This window comes from Macrosteles quadrilineatus, unplaced genomic scaffold (genome assembly GCF_028750875.1).
Source record: "Macrosteles quadrilineatus isolate MER2022 unplaced genomic scaffold, UCM_ALF_1.0 Scaffold_3__2_contigs__length_128488019, whole genome shotgun sequence".
In the NCBI taxonomy this organism is placed as follows: domain Eukaryota; kingdom Metazoa; phylum Arthropoda; class Insecta; order Hemiptera; family Cicadellidae; genus Macrosteles; species Macrosteles quadrilineatus.
The window spans coordinates 31,273,823-31,294,792 of NW_026542596.1; the positions used below are offsets into that span (position 1 = coordinate 31,273,823).

The window sequence follows — 20,970 nt, forward strand, 5'->3', positions numbered from 1 at the left end:
TCTTCCTCCCCACTAAAAAGCAAAGACATAAGGGGCTATACATTTTTAAAACATTTTTATTAACTCACTTTCTTGTCCGGTACAAATTTAGCAATCAATTTTATACCAAGTTCCCGGTGAGTTAGTTATTGATGATATTTTTGAGTTTAATTTAAGCATAGGTTTAGCAAAACACAATACCTAAATTTACCTAAATATACATATAAAAAAAACAATGTGTTGTGCAAGTTATGTTAGTTTAATCTAACTTATGTTAAGCAGTTCGAATTTATTTAAAGTAGCCTCCAAATTCATACAAAACATCTATACATTTTTATTTTCTTACTGTTTCCATGACAATATATCAATAACATTATTTTCATAACACTTAAGACAGTTTAAAAATCGAAAGCAGAGCCTGTGTTGATACAGCAATGCTTTTAGAATATATTTTTTATTTCTATAATCATTGACGTAGTTTTTGAATAAATCATCTTTGATAAATTTTTAGATTAAATAACTCAACCACATAATTGTGTGAACTATTATATTTAACTTCATTGGATCAGCTGTCTTAAATTGTAAAATAAAATATGCAATTTGGTAGTACTTCTTGTTTACATTGAAATGTCAAAGCAAATCTAAATGTAAACATTGTGAGTATTCTTATTGCAGCCCTCCAAGGCTCTCCAAACCAATCAATATTTACTTTTAAAATCCTCAACTCGGAACTTTTAAAGCCAAAGGGGCGAAGCCCACGGTCATCGAAACGTGAATAGTCCTATAATGGTCCTTGGTATGGTAGCTATATTTTTGTAAAATTTAAACCCAGTTGGTTCAGTAGTTTTTGCACCTATTAGTAATACACATACAGACAGATACCATTAGATTTTTATATAATAGTAAGTATAGAGTATAGATAGATTCTATAAAGTAAACAATAAATTAAATAGATTGGTATATTTATAGTTAGAAGGTAGGTCATTCATACATTCAATCTAATACATACTTATATGAAAAGAAACTCAAATAAACCTTAGATTTCCCACATGCCTCTGTCTTAACCTGATATCGATGATTGAAATAAATTTAACATCCACACACATTAAAAACTAAAAAGTAGAAAATAATTTATAAATAAAAAACTTAGAAACCTGTATCTGTAAGAAATGATAAACAACAGAGTGATAGAGTTATTTGTTGCTTCAGCCTGTATCTGTCATGTGTTCATGTGTGTGTGTGTGTGTGTGTGGGGGGGGGGAAACAAGGGGAAATTGTCCAATCACAGCTCTCTCCCATAAACTCAAACTGCTGATTTGATTCAGGCAGATGTATGATAAGCATTCAGCAAACACAAACCAAACTCTCTAAGATTATAAGTTTAACAAAGAATGTGACATTTAATGAAAATGCAGCATTAAACAAACTGCTTAGAGCTACTTGTATGTTAAGGAGTGGTTTGAAATAAGCGACTTAGGTCTTTGACTATTAATACAACTAGACATTCCCATCCCCATGTTAAAGTTATCCCAATTTGAATCAAAATCGTTGCAGTTGATGTGAAACACTAACAGATTTACTAATCTAAATCACTAACTATAGTTCGGCCGCTTAGAAAGCGACCTGCGCGCTAAGGCTAAACCAATGCTAGAGGAGGTCGCTTTCTAAGCGGCCGAACTATAGCAGCAGAACCCGGCTTTGCCCGGATAAAATTATACAATGTACAATAAGTGATTCGTAGAATTAATTTTTTTCTGTTTAAATAGATGTGCACCTATCTTGGTACTATTAAATCCAGAAATATGTTAAATATTCTTTGTATCACACGTTTCCTTAAATTGCGACCTAAAATATTAACAGCAATTAAATTATCCAGCTGATCATAATGTAAACAAATATGTTCTTCATAAGGATAACATGGGAACTTTAAAAGCCACTGGGGCAGATTCCAAGGGACTTTTTTTAATGTAAGGTCAGTTTGCAAATCTACACACCTAGACGAACATTTTGGTACCGGTATATAATATGTGGGGTTAAAAATTTAAAAAAAATCCTATTTTTTTATAAAGTTTCATGTAGGTATCGTATTAATAATATAGATAGATTTGTTTAAAATAAACTGACTTTTTAACTTAGTCAAACTAATGGAATAACTTATTGTGAGTTTGCAACTGTTGTGACCCGTTACTTGGATCTGCAAAAAAAAAAATAAGGTAGAAAATAGAATTTTTGACACTAGCGCATTCTGTGACTGGTTCACATAACTGAAATGAAAAGTTGATTCGTCACATGGAATTTAAATAATGATTATACATCACTAATAAACATGATACTTAAGTTTTTTACAACAAAAAACATTAGGTATAGGCCTATTATACATTTTATTTTTTTGTTATTTATTAAAAATTAGGTCAGAAGTTAAAAAATATAATAAAAAAGAGTGACGTTAGAACGTTACAAAAATAATTCTTTAACTGAATAAGGTTAAAGTAGTTCCAAATGTTCCCTAAGTAGTTTTTTTAAATATAGCCTATCTATCCAATTTTTCTGACAATTTGATTTGGTTTTACGCTGGTCCATATAGATGGGATGTCTACTTCAGTATCCAATAGTCAATGCTTAGTTGTAAAAGAATATTTAAATACTTCGGGAATCGTTAATTGATTATAAGAAACAGTGTAAAATTATTTGCAATGTAACTTATACAGGGTGGGGCAATGAAAGCACCCCAATTTATAAGCTGTACAAACTCAATAATATTCACCCTATAGATGTAAATAGCACATCAAAACACAGCTTATCTTTTGCCATTTTAACTTAACAAAGTCATTTTTCCATTTCTTGAGAACAAAATCCTGTAAGTGACGTCCTTGACCTACTTGACATTCCTTTTAAGGGACTTGAAAACTCTATCAAATACTCCTCCAGCATTTCTTCAGGTTCACGGTTCACTTTAGTTTTTGGACGATTCTTAGCTTCAGTTCAAGCAAATCTGTAGGGCGACTTTGAAAAACCTCGAACTTCAAATAGCTTATTAGAACAACCCCCTCCTCCCTCCCAAAAAAGGGGCCAGCGTAAAGCTGTCAACAACAAAAGCTTCCTGGCAAATCCCTTTGGACTTTGAGTTACTGCGACTCGCACTCTTTCAACATTTGCTGGTGTACAAAGAGTTTTGCGGCACCCACCGATTATTTTTAAGGTTTAAGCGTTAATCCTTAACAGGACCATTGTTTTCCAATCTGGAACAGCACCATGTTGACCAAGGATGGAATGTGAACCAAACAATCTCTGGGGTTTTGCATAAGAATCACTATTTTTAAAATAGGTTTCCACATCAAAATCTCAGTGTTAATAGCCTCAGGCATAATATTTACTAAAATGGCATAGTTCAATTGATGTTATAAGCACAGCTGATCATTCATTGTTGCAACAATTAACATGTGACAGCTAAAACAAATTGTGGCGTTCTCATTGCCTCACCCTGTATGTCACACCTTTACAAGTCTCTAAAATAACACATTTAAGGATTAAAATATCAGGAGTTATCCTGTAGGCCTACAGGGACATAATAGCACTGTCTTATACAGTACTAGTTAGAGAGGAAAGACTATTTTGGTATTACAATTGTAGTTGGTAAAAAAAATTTCTATATATCGACTGAAAGATGATTTAAAATGGTAAAGTGGCTAAACCGTACTGGAGAATATAATTTACCTAGTAAGTTTCCTAGTAAGAGTTCTATCACATCACTAAAACTTCCGTAATCTTAACTTACCGTAATCAAAGTAAATTTGTCAACAGGTTTCAGACATTTCCATTGATTCAGGCAAGTTTAATGAGCAATCCTGCCTATCATCAAACCCAGACTTACGGGAAAAACTGCAATATAAATTAATTCTTTTAAGACACTGTCTATTTCATGTAATTTCTCCTAATGTGTAAGTTTATATTTCAGTAAAAGGGGAAATCAATTAAAAGCCTTTGTATACAATTAAGGACTTTTACTACTTATTCCCTTGACTATGTTGGCAGCTATTTCTGTAGCAGAAAGAGGGGAAGTTATATGTACTCACAAATGATTACTCAAGCCTTTCACCTGTAGGCTTATTGAATGTATCATCTAATTTGTTCAGGACACCTGGTACAGTTTTATCCTCAGGCATTTTACAAAAGTGGATTACTGTTATAAAACAGTGAGTGAATATTAACTCCCTTCAAAATACTTGTAGTTATATTAGTCAATGTCACAAGATTCCCATCTTGGTCCATTTCTCTTCTGTATCTTCTTAAACGATATCATTGATAGAATCATCCCTGATGCTGAATGTCTGCTTTTTGCCGATGATATCAAGATCTACTCCTCTGTCGCTTCCATCGAAGACTGCCATAGACTGCAAACCTGCTTGCAGAGGATCTGTGATTTGTGCGCCTAGAACTGCATGAAGTTGAACCCAAAAAAGTTTCAGATAATCATCTTTCATCGTTCGTCTTCATGCATCTGCTTCGATCTACATTGGAGAGGGTTGAATTGTTCCGCGATCTGGGAGTAATCCTGACAAGCAACCTCAGCCCTGGCGATCACATAAATTTAATTGTTCAAGACGTCTCGGATGCTGGGATTCATCATAAGAACTTCAAGGAGAGGTTTAAGTGTTGAAGCCATGAAGACGGTTCGATCTGTGCTGGAATTTGGAAGTGTCAAGTGGTTCCCCTACCAACTTGGACTGATCCAGAGACTTCAAAAGATCCTGGACAGATTTGTGTGTGTCGTGGGAGTGAAGATTGGCTACGACTACCTGAATGTACCGCTTCAGCATGTAGAGGAGTCCCTGGGCCTGAGTCACCTCTTGGTAAGAAGGCAGCTGTACGACTTGGTCTTTCTTTGGAAGATTCTCCTCAACTGCTCAACCTTAGAGTTCCTGGCCGAACCCGCTCCACTGATCTCTTCTGCCATCCCTCGTGCTCTACAAACCACAACTTAAATAGCACCATACCGCGTCTGCACAGGCTCGGAAACCCGATCTCGGAGGACTACGACTTCTTCCACAACATCAGCAGAAGTCTGAAGGCAGCTTTCCTCTTGACTTAGTACTCCTTGTGGGGATATAATAGCTGTTGCTGTAACCTGTGCTAGTAATACATTTGTTGTAAAGTTCTGTAGAGCTATTTTTGTAATTCAAGTGTTTAAATCAATATTTTTTAGTTTAGTCTGTTGCCTTATTACATACATTGCTGTCACACTAGATCATACAGTCCTGTCATCATTAATGTTTTGTTAACATTGTCATTTTTTGCATTTATTATTAGCTTACACCCATGTTCTTTCAAATCATTTTGTGAAACCGTCTCACATATCTTGTCATCGTGTTATGCATGAACTGTCACTGCGGCATAGTTGTTACTGCATGTTTTCATTTCAATATTCCTGAACAGTCCATATTAGTCATAGTTTTGTATTAGCATTGTATGTTATTTTCAACTTCTCTTGTTAGCCATCTAAGTTTGCTTTCAATTGTAAATTGGTGTTACACGGTTAAAATTTAAATAAATAAATCACAACAAAACAGAAAATTCATTTTAAACTTTAGGTACAAGTTTTAATAAGGCGGACATTTCAGACTTACCCCCAAAAAATTTGTAGTCCTAAATACTAATATCACACTGAAAACATTTGAGTACCTAACTTAAATAGTATTTATTTTTAAGTGTTATAAAAGTACTTTTAAATACATATATGTTGGTTATAGCCCTATTTTTTGAGAATTGCCAATTTATTTATACTTATTTACTCATAAAATACAAACCACTTTACAACACTATTATTTGGGGTACAATTGAGCAAGTGTAAATACGCACTGTCATATAATAGCCCATCTATAAGTTAAAGGTTTAATAAAGTGACAAAATAATGAGATAACTTGCACATTTTTAAGAGTCAGCATCAACAATGACTTAACACATTTAACCTGTTATTAGCTGTTGATATAAAATATCTTTCAAAGGATTGACAAAGTATAGAGTAAAAGATATGAAGCAAAATAATCCTTATTCTGGCCAAAAAGGTTAGGCCTATTAGTTGAACGAGGAATAACTTAAACTAGATAAAAGCAATTAAGTATGACACGTTTGATGGAAAATCAATCAAACCTCCAAGCTCAATACATTTTTTATACAATAGAATCCTTTCCTACCTAATTATCACTAGCCAGATATATTCACTGGCCAAATCAGTCACCCGTATACATTTTATGACTTTGTTTTCTCAATTAGCTTGCACATTTCATTAGCCTTCCCAATGAATTCCAGATGAACAATCAATGACGTTCATCCGCATGATAAATATGTATGAGAGCAGTGAGCTTTGGCTGACAGTAGGTAATCAATTTTGAGGATATTTCCCTATATTGTGGTTTTACTGTGTAATCAAATTTGTATCAATAATTACTAATAACTTAAACACAAAGTTTTAATTTCACAAGCAATACCAGCAACAGCTTAATCAATTTTATGGGATTGAAAATATATTTTAACGATACAAAAATATACCGTACTATAAGCATAGATGAAGTAATATAAATTATGGTGTTTATTTATTCTATGCTATAAGTACCGGTAACTTAGGAATAGGCTATGTTTATAGATTTGAAACCAAACAAAAATAGAATTTAACATTTAAATCAGAATTTAAGCAATAGGCCTTTCACAACACTTCACGGTAAACAGCTGGTTTCTGGTCCCTCGCAGAGAAGAAAGTCATTTAGATAAAAGGAATGTTAGTAGAGCTTTTAATGACAGTAAAGTTGATCTCATAAAGAAAAAATAACATTTTTGAGAAAAACAAGTTTTTGATGGGCGAGGCAAACAGTAGGGTAAAGAAAAAGATTTTACAATTGACAAGTGCCCAATTAAAGACATGACTTACATAGAATATATCTAGGCCTACCATCTTTCCTTCAAAATTCTATCTAAATAGCACAATGTTTAATTTAGGTTTTATCTTTCATCAAGATCAGTCACACAATTTAACCTGCTAAAATGTAGACTACTTGTAGAAGGTAGGAATCCTTTTACGGACGAGTTGCCAAAGTCCTATCCACTAACCCCACCCTCATCTCCTGAGAAAAGGAAACTATTATGAAGCCCTTCAGCACAATACTTCTTTAAATAAAGCCACTTTGATGGCTTTCCATGAAGGGGTATGCTGAGAAAAACTGACCATGATAGACTTTTTACGCTATATTATGGACTAAATACCCCCGCCGCAGCAAACCTGCAGACTAAGCGAATTTCCATCTACCTGGCTGGAATTCCACTAAATTATTTCCTTAATATTGGCAGATTTATTTCCTATTTAAATATCATTAATATTAATTGAGTACTTAGGTTTGCTGCTACAGGGAAGAAAATAGGGAGTTTTTATTCAAATATTGATAGCTGAGTATAACGTAATCAAAATTTCATTAAAATATGTCTATAGACAAGCAAGCTACAACAGTGTATTTATTCTCCATAAGGATAACATGGTAATTTTAAATTTACACTATTTTGGGATTTTTTTTGTAACCGTTAGGCATGCAACAATGCTTCAATATACCAAATTATTTCTTTTTTTGAGCTCTACAAAATGGTTTGGAAAGAAATAGCAAAATTTTATGTTTTCAGGGTGAAAAATGAGAAACCCATTTTTTACCCCATAAATCCCTGTTCCAATTGTCCGATCATGCTGGTTCGCGAACTCGTTCGAATAAATGTAGGTTTACACGTTTATACCAAATTTCATCAAAATCGGATCATTTTTGCTCGAGTTATCGCGCAAAGGACACATATATAAATATATATATATATATATGTATATATATATATATGAATTTGAACGGATGGTGTTTTTGGCCTCTGGGGACCTCAAAACGAAAAAGTAAATCGGTCCCGGGCCTAGGTCTTACCATGAGACCTACGGTAATAGCTTATTCCCTATATAGGAAATTCGCTAAAAACACTTCTTAACTAACTGTAAGTGTCCTCTTTCAGGCAGGACTCAGGAGGCAGTTGATTTACTCCAACATGAAGATGACACACAACATGATGATGTTGTGAGACAACTTCCATCTTCTCACAACTGGAGATTGATGGGTGTGCCACCTTGGTACTTTCCTGTTTAAGGGAATATTCATTATTATCGATGATTTATTTTCTATATAGGCTATATCAATATTTTTTTTATTGAATTAACAAATTGAAACTTATCAGCTGACAACTACGATAAATAAATATTGGTCAGTATCAACAAACAATAAAAACAATAGGCCTATTAAATTGATAGTATACTGTTCTAAACTAACCAAACTTCCTGCAACATTTCAAAATTCCGTTTGATAGCCTATTCCCAATATGCCTTTTCTATTATCAAACGTAATTTTGAAACTGTACTACAGAAAGTTTGGTTAGTTATGTTAGGTTAGTTTAGAATAGTTTCATTTCTTAATCCAATATAGGCTAGATTATTTTTACCTAAACAAGATTAGTTCTTAATCCTATTCTCTAATAACTTACGAGCTAGGGTATAACTCAATAACTCGGTTACTGAACCAAGTATAACAATGCTATAACTTAGACATGCTATGTCTGTTTGTCTCTCTGTAATTTTAATGCGTTTGAAGATATTAAAACAGATGGAATATAAATCGTAAAGGAAAACAAAAATATTGATATATATCGTAAAGAAATCATCGATGATAATGAATGTTCCCCTTAACAGGAAAGTACCAATTTGTTAATATCAATATAGCCTATTGAATAAAAAATAAAATAGCTATATATCGATAAGAAATCATCGATAATGATGAATGTTCCCTTTCACAGGAAAGTACCGCCACCTTTAACAAGCAAATAAGACATGCTCAACAGTGACTGTTGTACCAGGACAATAAAAAACAGCTGGTGTAGTTCCTAAATCGACCCAGGAACACAACAATATAATCCTGGGAGCCAACCACTGACCCAAAAGAAACTGGACCACAAAGTAAGCCTAATCGACTTTTCCACAATTGTATCTAAGGAATGAGCCGGTAGGTCCAACATCTTCTCAATTCAGCATCTCATTCGTGCTGCCAGTGAACAACGCTAAGATCTAACATCGGTCCTCTGTCGGTACCGTAAATATCCTGTCTCTCGTCGGCAGAAAGATGAAATGGGAATGCAGGAACCCTGGCAATCAAAACCGCTACAGATTCCAATATCATGCAGCAGACATGCAAAGCACCTCGTTGCTAAATATCTGGAGAGTGGGTCTCGATAGCAACGCTTCTATGAAATGTGGGCCCAAACGTTAGCCTGGTTCAGCAGGATGGATTGTACAGACAACGTCAGCAAGCGAAGTAGGCCTACGCACGAAAGCTTAGCACATTGGGCAAGAGTTGGCCTAGGGGCTGGGCTGTGATCTTAGTATTTGATCAATGAGGCCTAGGCCTACTGTGCTAAAAATGCTGATAGATCCTAAACTCCCTGGATTTTAAGCTTTTTCAAGGTGTTTACTTTTCATGATATCCTAGTCACTAGATTACCGACGTCTACTAGGATTCTTAAATTTGAATCCATCCACAGTTGACTGACTGCACAGTAGCCATGTTACAGTAGGCCTACAGTATTTCAAATTTAAGTTGAACAGTTTAAGCAACACTAGGCCTAACCGTCCTAAATAATCACAAATTGCAAAACGCTTCAAAACTTTCTACTCTTTTCCAAAATGTTATTTAAACTAGGCCTAAGCTGATTTTGACCACTTTAAGTTGTCAAAGTCAAAATCTAAGTTAATCATTAAGTCGAAATGTCAAACTTAAAATGGTTTAAAAGTTACAACACCTACCTGCATATAGTAGCTACCTACTCCTTTGTTGCTTTCTGGCAACTAAGTTAGTTTCAACATTTCAACCTCAAAAAGGCAAAAAATGTCAGAAATAAGTAAAAATTACCAACATATGTAATCTACTTTAACATAATTGATTTTAAATAGAATATAATCACCTTTACGAGCGTCACAAGTACCGGTAGTTTATGCAACCCGATAACCATTTTTCCAGTAATGTTAATGGTTAAAATTGAAATGATGACCTTTCCTTTAATTGCATATCACTTAAAATGATAAGGTATAAGATTCAATCAGTCTCACTGCTATGGGAAACTAGGCAATTGTTTTGTTAAGATATAGTATTTTGTAAGATTACCCCTACGGTAGTAATTTTTATGTTGTTACCGGCACAGTAAGGCCTACTTCAATTATAATCAGATTTGTAATATTTGTATTGGTGTATCGCTGTTTGTAAATTAGTTCCCTAGACCTAAGACCTACCAAGCCTAGTATGTAGGCATAGCCTAATTCATTCAATCAGAACTTTAAGTGAAATGAATAGAATTACCCTACAACTGATTTAACTTATTAGCGAACTGTGTGCACTTAACACATTCACGGTTCTGAACGTTAACTTACATAGAATTGAAAATATTCATAGGCCTAATCAACAGTAAAATATTTCAAAACCTTCCTTAGCCTGTAAGTTACCAAAAGATACTAAGTTAAAGATAGACTACAGTACAGTAGCCTAGCCTAGCCTAGGGAGATCATATTTGTCAACACAATACATTACATTTTCAGCAGCATGGAAAAAGTTAATTTACAGAAGGAAAATAAGCCTAGTAGCCTATAGAATCAAAGGATAAAGTTTGACATACCTGATTCAAGTTGTGTGGGAATTGGTAGAATTCAACCCTGAAGTTAAATCCAAACAACAATAATCACGTTTTCTTCGGTGCCGATTGACATTAAGATTCAGTTTATCTACGCTACATATACAAACAAATGTGGACTTATACACTGCAGAACTTGCATATAAACAAATAATTGCAAGATTTTTAACACAATCACATTTCGAAATCTACAATCACAACACAGCAGAAAGCTAAGACAATGAAGCAGACTATTCAACTAATCCGTTCTCCTCACTTCTCTTCTATTCACTTCACTAGTTTACTGGCGGAGTGGTGGTGGTCCATGACAAGACTCGTCGGTGGTGTGTGGTGTGTGCTGTGTGCATCATGATGCGTAATCGACGATCGTGGTGGCGGTGGTCAAAGTCAAAGTCAAAGTTGAGTAAGGCGCACGAATATTAGAACAGAAACTGTATGTATCTTAGATATAAACAAATTACGTCGCTGGCCCAAATTATATGCTAACTAGCTGTAACCCGCGGGCTTTGCCCCGTTTAACTTCTTAATTTTCAAGATTATCTCGTTCGCATGGCTCAATCACGTCCTGGTTGAAGTTTGTTCGCTACGCTCACTCACCTTTAGGTTGGATCTCGTTCGCTACGCTCACTCACCTTTAGGTTTGAGCTCGTTCAATGCGCTCACTTGCCTTCAGGTTAGCTCGTTCGTTACGCTAACTCGCCTCGAGGTTAAAGTTCGTTCGCTACGCTCACTCACCTTTTGGTTGCAAATTAGCTGTTTTCATAAATGTAAAAGAAATAATAGTGATGCACCCTGTTGGTAATCCTTGTAACTTTAATGCTATTGAACATCATAGAACAGAACCAACTTTTTTAATTGAAACAGCTGTTAAGATTCAATAATTCCTTTTCTCATAAGGTTAACATGGGAAACTCCAGAGCCACTGGGGCGGAGCCCGAAAGGATTTTTGAAATAAGAATATGCCTATATGTTAATCGGGAATGTGAGCTATCATCATGCCAAATTTCAGCCCAATCCGACCAGTATTTTTCGCGTTCACTTGTCACAAACATCCAAACTTTCTCATTTATAATATTACTAGCTGTAACCCGCGGGCTTTGCCCCGTTTAACTTCTTAATTTTCAAGATTATCTCGTTCGCATGGCTCAATCACGTCCTGGTTGAAGTTTGTTCGCTACGCTCACTCACCTTTAGGTTGGAGCTCGTTCGCTGCGCTCACTTGCCTTCAGGTTAGCTCGTTCGCTACGCTAACTCGCCTCCAGGTTGAAGTTCGTTCGCTACGCTCACTCACCTTTTGGTTGCAAATTAGCTGTTGTCATAAATGTAAAAGAAATAATAGTGCTGCACCCTGTTGGTAATCCTTGTAACTTTAATGCTATTGAACATCATAGAACAGAACCAACTTGTTTAATTGAAACAGCTGTTAAGATTCAATAATTCAATTTCTCATAAGGTTAACATGGGAAACTCCAGAGCCACTGGGGCGGAGCCCGAAAGGATTTTTGAAATAATAATATGCCTATATGTTAATCGGGAATGTGAGCTATCATCATGCCAAATTTCAGCCCAATCCGACCAGTATTTTTCGTGTTCACTTGTCACAAACATACATCCATACATCCATACATCCAAACTTTCTCATTTATAATATTAGTAGGATTAAGTAGGACTAGGATTGCTTTCATAGCAATGAAGGCCAGTTGAGCGGAGCAATCATGTTTCATGGTGTTAAAGCAATAAATGAAAATATATCTTAGATATAATACAAAATTCAAATGTTCCCACACTCTGCACTTGCTAGCCTTTACTACTTCCTTTACCACTTCCTACGTCTTGGACCTGTTTACCTCCCTTCCCATAACATTTTAGTATTGTAGATACATTGATGTAACTGTCATACAGCGTTCCCACACTCTGCATGCACTGCTAGCCTTTACTACTTCATTCACCACTTCCTATGTCGTGGACCTGTTTCCCTCCCTTCCCATAGCATTTCAATACTTTAACTTTATAGATACTTATTAATCCAACTGCCCCAAAGCGTTCCGTCAATAACAAAATCAGTACATATTTTAGACACAGTTGTTGGCGCCTTCATATATTTGGTAATTTTAAGTTATATAGGTGGCGGGAATAGACAGATCAGTCCTTCCTAATACCACTTATTCTCAATGCTAATACTAATAATGAAATGATGAAAACTTATTTTTTAACGTTCAGTTTGAACAGTAAACAATGAACAGGTATTTAAGTCCTTGTCAGATTCTTAAGGGAATGAGAAGAATCAATAAAAATCTGCTTAGCTTTTGAACAAAATTTTCTGTGCAGGTTAGCATGGCCTCTGAAATAACCAAACACACACTGAAGTACAGAGAACTCATGTGGGCATTTCAGCAACTAACTTCCCTCTTCCACTGACTTTTGAATTTAGGTGTACAAGGCTCTGAAATAAAGTTGCCAATAACTATGGTAGAGCCCATGGTGGAAGGAAATAGTAGTTTACGCAACGATTGCGTTAAGTGAGTCTTTACGACACGAGTAGAAAATTTAAGGCACGAGCATTGGCGAGTGCCTTAAAAACTTCTACGAGTGTCGTAAAGACTATTAACGCGAGTTGCGTACACTACTTTACCTACGACCGTTTTTTAATTACTATCAATCTGGATTTAATTACTAACAATCACTACTGATAACTTTTTAGAGAGGTTATGTTTTCGTGTATTGTCATTGCCACTGAAAGTGATGCAACGACTTGTTGTATAATCAGCTCATTTCCTGCAATTACGTGTTTGTTAAACTTCGTTAAATATTACATTGCTAGCAGCATTCTTACCATAAATAATATTTTATCAGGTACAATTCGGCAAATATTTCATTTATTTTTGGACTTCCACCAACTTAATTAAGAATACGCGAGTATCAACATGAACAAGTCGGATCAACAATTAAATTGGTCAACTGATCAGCTGATCAGCTGATTAGTTGACGTTCGAAGCATTACAATTTTAATTCTTTTCTCTCAATACTTGAACCTCATTGGTCCGTTACCTGTGTGGATATGAGAAAACTATGCGGATATGAAATGAAACTATGCGGATATGAAAGTAAACAGCTGTAAAGTGAAACTTTTCAATTCTAAGAACTGGACTGAAATGGCTACTTTAAAAAACGGTCGTAGGTAATAGTAGTTTACGCAACGATTGCGTTAAGTGGGTCTTTACGACACGAGTAGAAAATTTCTACGAGTGTCGTAAAGACTATTAACGCGAGTTGCGTACACTACTTTACCTACGACCGTTTTTTAATTACTATCAATCTGGATTTAATTACTAACAATCACTAATGATAACTTTTTAGAGAGGTTATGTTTTCGTGTATTGTCATTGCCACTGAAAGTGATGCAACGACTTGTTGTATAATCAGCTGATTTCCTGTAATTACGTGTTTGTTAAACTTCGTTAAATATTACATTGCTAGCAGCATTCTTACCATAAATAATATTGTATCGGGTACAATTCGGCAAATATTTCATTTATTTTTGGACTTCCACCAACTTAATTAAGAATACGTGAGTATCAACATGAACAAGTCGGATCAACAATTAAATTGGTCAACTGATCAGCTGATCAGCTGATTAGTTGACGTTCGAAGCATTACAATTTTAATTCTTTTCTCTCAATACTTGGACCTCATTGGTCCGTTACCTGTGTGGATATGAGAAAACTATGCGGATATGAAATGAAACTATGCGGATATGAAAGTAAACAGCTGTAAAGTGAAACTTTTCAATTCTAAGAACTGGACTGAAATGGCTACTTAAAAAACGGTCGTAGGTAAAATACATTCCACCATGGGTAGAGCCAATAACTCTAGCTCTTACCCTATAATAATAACTGGAGTAACCACTCTGTGTTCAAAAACCGTACCAATGTTTTTGCTGGTTTTGTTTCAGGTTTCAGAGTTTCGTGTTGTTAGGTTGGCCGTGTGATCGGTTGGTGGGTTTTGTCAAATTAGAGGCAAGATCAATATGTCATCCTGTTGTTTTGTTGATAGTAAAAAAAGTGTCAACACTATGATTGCAATATAAGTTTATTTATTTAATTTTACGAGCAACCCATTTTAACAAGATTATAAACCGACTAGCTGTAACCCGCGGGCTTTGCCCCGTTTAACTTCTTAATTTTCAAGATGATCTCGTTCGCACTAAACCGATACCTCCAAACCAGGAAACTCGACTATTTTCAATCATAGGTAGCTTGAAAAGAGGTAAATAAGTTAGTATTTATTTATTTACTATCAAAAACAATTTATAATGTTTCAAAATAACTTTAAATACACAGGTTTTAACGTGCAATAACTGAAGTTTTTGATACAAGTGCTTAAAATAACGGGTAACGGATAACAGGTTTTTTTTTCTTAATGCCTTTGGCTGACTTGGTATATTTCAACACCATGTAGTCATTGTACACACACTTCTGAATTTAATATCGTTTTATCACCTTGTGGCTGCCTGGGTTAATAGTTTTTTTTTCACATTTATCTGTAACAAACACATAGATTTTTGTTAGTCAATGATGACATTTATGTTTATGTTTTGTTTTTGAGTTTTAGTTAGTATACTTTAAAGAGGGATAATTCTAAGGGAGAGGATGTACAAGGATATAAGGTTTGGATTTGAGATGCTCTTCTCGGCCAGGGGTCCGTCCAGGCCTCATAACCTAACCCGAAAGGGAGGGGCCACGGAAAGTAAGAACCCAATGCCACAGGATATTGTTTTGTGAGTGAGAGGTTGTTCTGTGTGAGTTTATATATTTTTCTTGAATGTTTGTAGATATAGTTATTTATTTCTCTATACATTTCAATGTCTAGGCTGGCAAGTATTTCTCTTATTTTGTTTTTAAGTCATAGTTTGTAATTTTGTTTATTTCTTTAAAGCATTTCTTTCTCGCATATTCATATTGAAGACATTCCAATATAACATGTTCTATTCATTGATTCTTCAGCCCTATAGTGCATTTTAAGCATAGTGGTGTGAAATATAGATTCATCATATGAAGTGTTTTATTTAACATAGTGTGACCAATCCTTATCCTTATGATATTGATTACTTCCCATCTGTACAAATCTGTACTGTGGTAGCATGTGCTGCTATTAATTTTTTTTTTTTAACAAGTATTTATTTACAATCCTATTCTATACTAGAATAATAAGTAAATTTTATAACCATTTTAACATGGGTTAGTTACACTCCATCAAGTGCACTAACATACAAAAACTTTTAAAAAGTTTAACTAAAAACGATTTGGAAGGTCTATTGGATTAATTTTTTTGAGCCTATATGTAGCTTCACTATTGTCACTATTTGTTTCATTTACTTTAATTTTCCAATTCTGTAGCCACTGAGACAAATCGTCTAATGCAGCCTGAAGGTTTGATGATGCCAGAATAGGATCTTGATTTGATGATAAAAAAGCAGTGTCGTCTGCAAATGTTGCAACCGTAATACCCTGAGTACTTGGAAGGTCATGAGTGAACAAAATATACAAAATAGGCCCAAGAACACTGCCTTGTGGTACACCTGATTCAATTTCATGCACATCTGTAACTATATCTTGATATTTAATTTGAAAAAAGCGTTTGGACAAATACGATTTCAACACTCCATAGTATGTATGGGGCAGCAAAGTTTTAATTTTGAACAATAATCCTGTGTGCCAGACTTTATCAAACGCCTGGGCTACGTCCAAAAAAGCAGATGAACAAACACGTTTATTTTCAAGATCTTCCTTGATTACATTCACTATTCTATGCACTTGCTCAATGGTGGAATGCCTTCGGCGGAATCCAAACTGATGGGAAGGCAAAAATTCTTTTTCATCAATTATAATTTGGAGTCTTTTTAAGAAAAGTTTTTCAAAAACTTTAGAAACCACAGGAAGAAGAGATATAGGCCGATACGAGGATGCTTGATTTAAAGGTTTACCAGGTTTCGGAATAACAACAATTTGTGAAACCTTCCACTGTATTGGGAAGTATTCAAGGCGTAAAACCGCATTGAAAAGTACTGTAAGGAAAACTATTCCTTTTCTAGGAAGCTCTTTCAACACTTTACCTGTTATCAGATCATAACCGGGGGCTTTTTTGCCGTTTAAATCGTCTTTTATTACTTTAGCTACTTCAGATGGTGTGAACAATTTTATTGGTAAATCAAGTTGATTTGGAGGATCGAGGAATTCCAAAATTTCTTGCTCAACATTTGAATTAATATTATATGGCTTGAACACTTCCTTGAAGTATGAAGCAAATACATCTGCTTTCTCGATGTTGTTTTTGGCCCAAGAACCGTTTTCTTTTAGAATAGGTGGAATGCAAATTTGTGGAGGTTTTAAGTTTTTTGTAACTTTCCAAAGGGAGTAGTCACTAGCTTCAGATGGAGAAAGGTTTGATGTGAAATCTTGAAATCTGTCATTGTTTAATTTAAACAGTAACCTTTTTAGTTGTTGAGTGGCCCTGTTTAGATTTCTTTTATCCGTCTGGTCTCTAGAGTTTTGCCATATTCTACGGAGTCGGCGTTTTTCGGCAATTTTCCTATTAATTTCAATTGGATAGTGTATTCCTGATCTATAATATTAAAACGAAAGTGTGTTTTTTTATTTCACGATTCTGAATCAACCACTCTACGGATTTTCATGATTTTTGGGTTGAAAGAAAGATAATTTTGAGAACTAGGGAATGTCGAAGCCATAATTTTAGTTTAGGGTCCCAGTTTTTTAGAAATTAAGTTTTAATTTTTAAAAAGTCTAGCAGCCGACGCTAAGATTCTAAACTAGCTTTTGGCATAAAATAATTTGCTTAACATAACAGCTGTAAACATTCAGCTTTTGTGTCACAAATTCAGCATTTGGATAAAAATGTAAAGATATAGGGTACCTAGGGTTGACTTATTTATACTATGTGTAATGCTAATCATTGATACGTTCAATTCTTCTGTAAGAGGATGGCAGATTAATTAAATATACATAGTAAAATACTAGGATGTTCAAATTATTTTTTAAAGCAATCTTTGTAATCTTCGATTTGTTTTAGAGCAATATAATTTGTTTTAACTAACAGCTGGTTAAATATAAACTATGGAACTATGAGGTTATTTTATTTTTGTCATTGATTATAGGAAATAAGTAAGATTAGTAGAGATAATTAGACCACAGTTTAAACCAATATTAATTAAACCACAGTACAAATCGAGGCTCTGTACACGAGTCTTAATAAAAAAGGATAAATGCAAATTATTTTACTGCTCCACTTTTCAAGGAAAGATTAGAAAAATAACAATGTTTACATGTTTTAATTCTTCATGGTAGCTTTTTGTTTACAATTAATGTTTGTCTGCTTTAACTTTGTATGGATTAGGCCCGGAAATATTGATGTCATAAAAAGAAGATCAAGAATAATCAGGAATCACGATTTTAAATTACGACCACAACCTCAGCCGGGTTTTATACAAAGATAAACAGATGGATGACATAGATTGAACACAACGTCAACATTGACCTAGGATACTGCAATTAGACAAACCATCCTTACATAAAATCGTGTTCAGTTGTGGTTACGTTTGGGGGCACCTATATCAGCGCCCCCAAACGTGAAAATAATATCACTTTTATTTCAACTATGAATATATTGTAGTTTAAGTTAACTAATATGGGAAATTAAGATGTACATTTATTCAATGAGGGTGTGTAATTATCATGGATAGAACTGAAAACGGTATAGATAATAAACATTGACAATTACGTCATTAGCTTTACTAGCGTGTTTACTTTTTATATTCCTGCTACATGTGACCAGTTCTTATTTTCAAATGAATGTTATTTGAACCAAACAGCTGTTTCAAAACAAACTGTTATTGTTTTTACTTTTCTTTGTTTACGCATATTTATTTATCAATTAATGCAGTGAAATTCATATAAAGGATAGGTGTGACGATTCGTTTTGATGTTAGGACACCAAAGTTTGTGTACTGTGAATTTTATTGGATATTATCGTTTTGTTTTAGGTCGTTTCTATTCAGACCTACTGGAAATTGTGTATAGTAGTTGTATTGTGGTGATAATAATTATGGAAGAGGCAGGTATGCTATGGAAGGTGGTATCGTTGACTAGGTCTATACACTTCTCAATTTTGACTATTACTCTCTCTATAATAGGCTACTTATAATCAGTGTGCGTCTGTGCGAATCGGCTGCAAATCTCACTTCAACGCTTTTCACATCGTAAAAATTGCAGAATTGCTGTTTTATTTTAAAATTAACGGATTTAAAATGCATATCGTATAGGCCTATGATGGAATAAAAACATATTTGGTCACACAACATTTGTTTACAAGATGATTTTTTACATTAAAACTGCAAGAAACTTTGTCTTTATATGTGTAAACTAGCTGATCTGAATTGTACACTGTTTTAACTGGCTACTGAATTCCCGTACGTAGGACGGGCTAACATCTCGTTTTAAATTATGTTTATTCTGGTCTGGAGTTGCTCTCCAAGCGGAGTCTTGAACTGTTTTGTTGAAATGTTCAACAGCAAGATTCAAATCTTCTTCGCTCTTCAAACACACAGAAATCTTTAAATTTTGATCCATTAATTCACGAAAATAATTCCAATCTGTATTTTTGTTGCATAAATGTGGTGGAATAGGTTTGAATATAACATTTGAAGCGATCGTTAAAATTACAGGTGAGTGGTCTGAGGAAATAAGGTCCAGAGATTGCTCGATTGTCACAAAATCTCGGGATACACCTTTTGTAACAAAAAAAAATTTTTTGCTATTAAAATGAATCGGAATTTGACAGCATCCCACCAACACATCACACGGCCAACGTTCGTAACAACACGAAACACCGAAAACGTGGCATGTTTTCTCTATAGTTTTGTTTAACCAGAGAGTAGTGACTCCAGTTATATTCTATTATTTATCTCAATGCTCTCCGTTTTCTGAATTATGTTTGTTTGCTATGCTATGCTATCACAAGACACTGTTGTCACAGACAATATTGCCTAATACTTTAAATGCTGTTATTGACTTGAGAGAGAATGTTTTGTTGATGTTGAGTGGTCTGTGTGACTGTGTGGTCCGGTGGGACACACGGGAGGGACGATGGCTAACATAGTGTCAGCGTTCGCCACTAGAACCGCTAAGTTGAAACATTTAAATTAAGTTAATTTTATAACTTTTAGTTATAAAATTAACTTTTTAATTATAAAAACTGTCATAACCTAACCTAACCAACCAAACTTTCTGATAATATAAAAAGATATATAAGATAAAAATAAAATGAATAACTTATAATTTTTAATTATAAAATCAATTTAAAAATTTTGTATTATAAAATTAAACTGTCATAACCTAACCTAACAACCAAACTTGCTGATAATATATAAAATATATAAGATAAAAATCAAATAAAGCAAAATCTTTGACAAAAAGTTATTGTCCCCGACGGGTTCCAAACTCGAGACCTCCTGAACATTACTCCGATGCGCCAACAACTATGCCACGAACGCCGCTGGAATCACATCGTCTCGTAATCGTCGGTAATCGTGTTGCCTCAAGAGAAGACATTAGCATAGATAAAACCATAGATAAAAACATCCTTACAAACTCCCTTAGTAGATTTCTCATCCTAATGGAACAGCTGAAGACAATTTTATTGTCAGTTCTGTACGGTTTATGTAGAGGTCGTGTTTTGTTTACAATTTGTTTCCCGTTAATACAGTCATTTAAAACCTCGTTTAACCAAATAATACGATCAAATCGTAAACAATAAATTGTCCCCTAGTTATTTAACCAAACAGTAAAGCACAAATCAAGAAATTAACCCTAAAATAATAGAAACAAAATTTCGTCGACACTAGCGCCCAGTGTGGCGTACATGAACTAGACATGAAAAACGAGCTTCAAAATTTACAATGGGATGAGAAGTCTATACTTGTGTTGGTTAGTCTATGATAAAACATACTCCTCAAGGTCCTTGAGGAGTATGTTTTATCTATGACATTAGCCACTCGATATATGACGTCACCACACCTTTAGCCATCGTCCCTCCCGTCGTATGCCCATTCCCTGTGCGGTCTGGTCTGTGTCAGTGTAGTTGAAATGTTGACTGTCAGTGTCAGTCAGTCAGTGTCACTGTCACTACTGTCAGTCAGTCAAAAGTCAACAACTTGGTAAACTAAACTTCTTAAAGTTG

General features: G+C 34.6%; 1 protein-coding gene across 3 annotated transcripts in view; it reads right to left on the minus strand.

Moving 5' to 3' along the window:
* Positions 1-11,011, minus strand: part of LOC128988579 (beta-arrestin-1) — a 71,213-nt gene extending 60,202 nt beyond the window's left edge. For all 3 annotated transcript variants that reach the window (XM_054409982.1, XM_054409983.1, XM_054409981.1), the window contains exon 1: positions 10,705-11,011. The gene's annotated coding sequence lies outside the window, so the exon portion shown is untranslated. The remainder of the gene's footprint in view (positions 1-10,704) is intronic.
* Between the last annotated feature and the right edge of the window lie 9,959 nt (positions 11,012-20,970).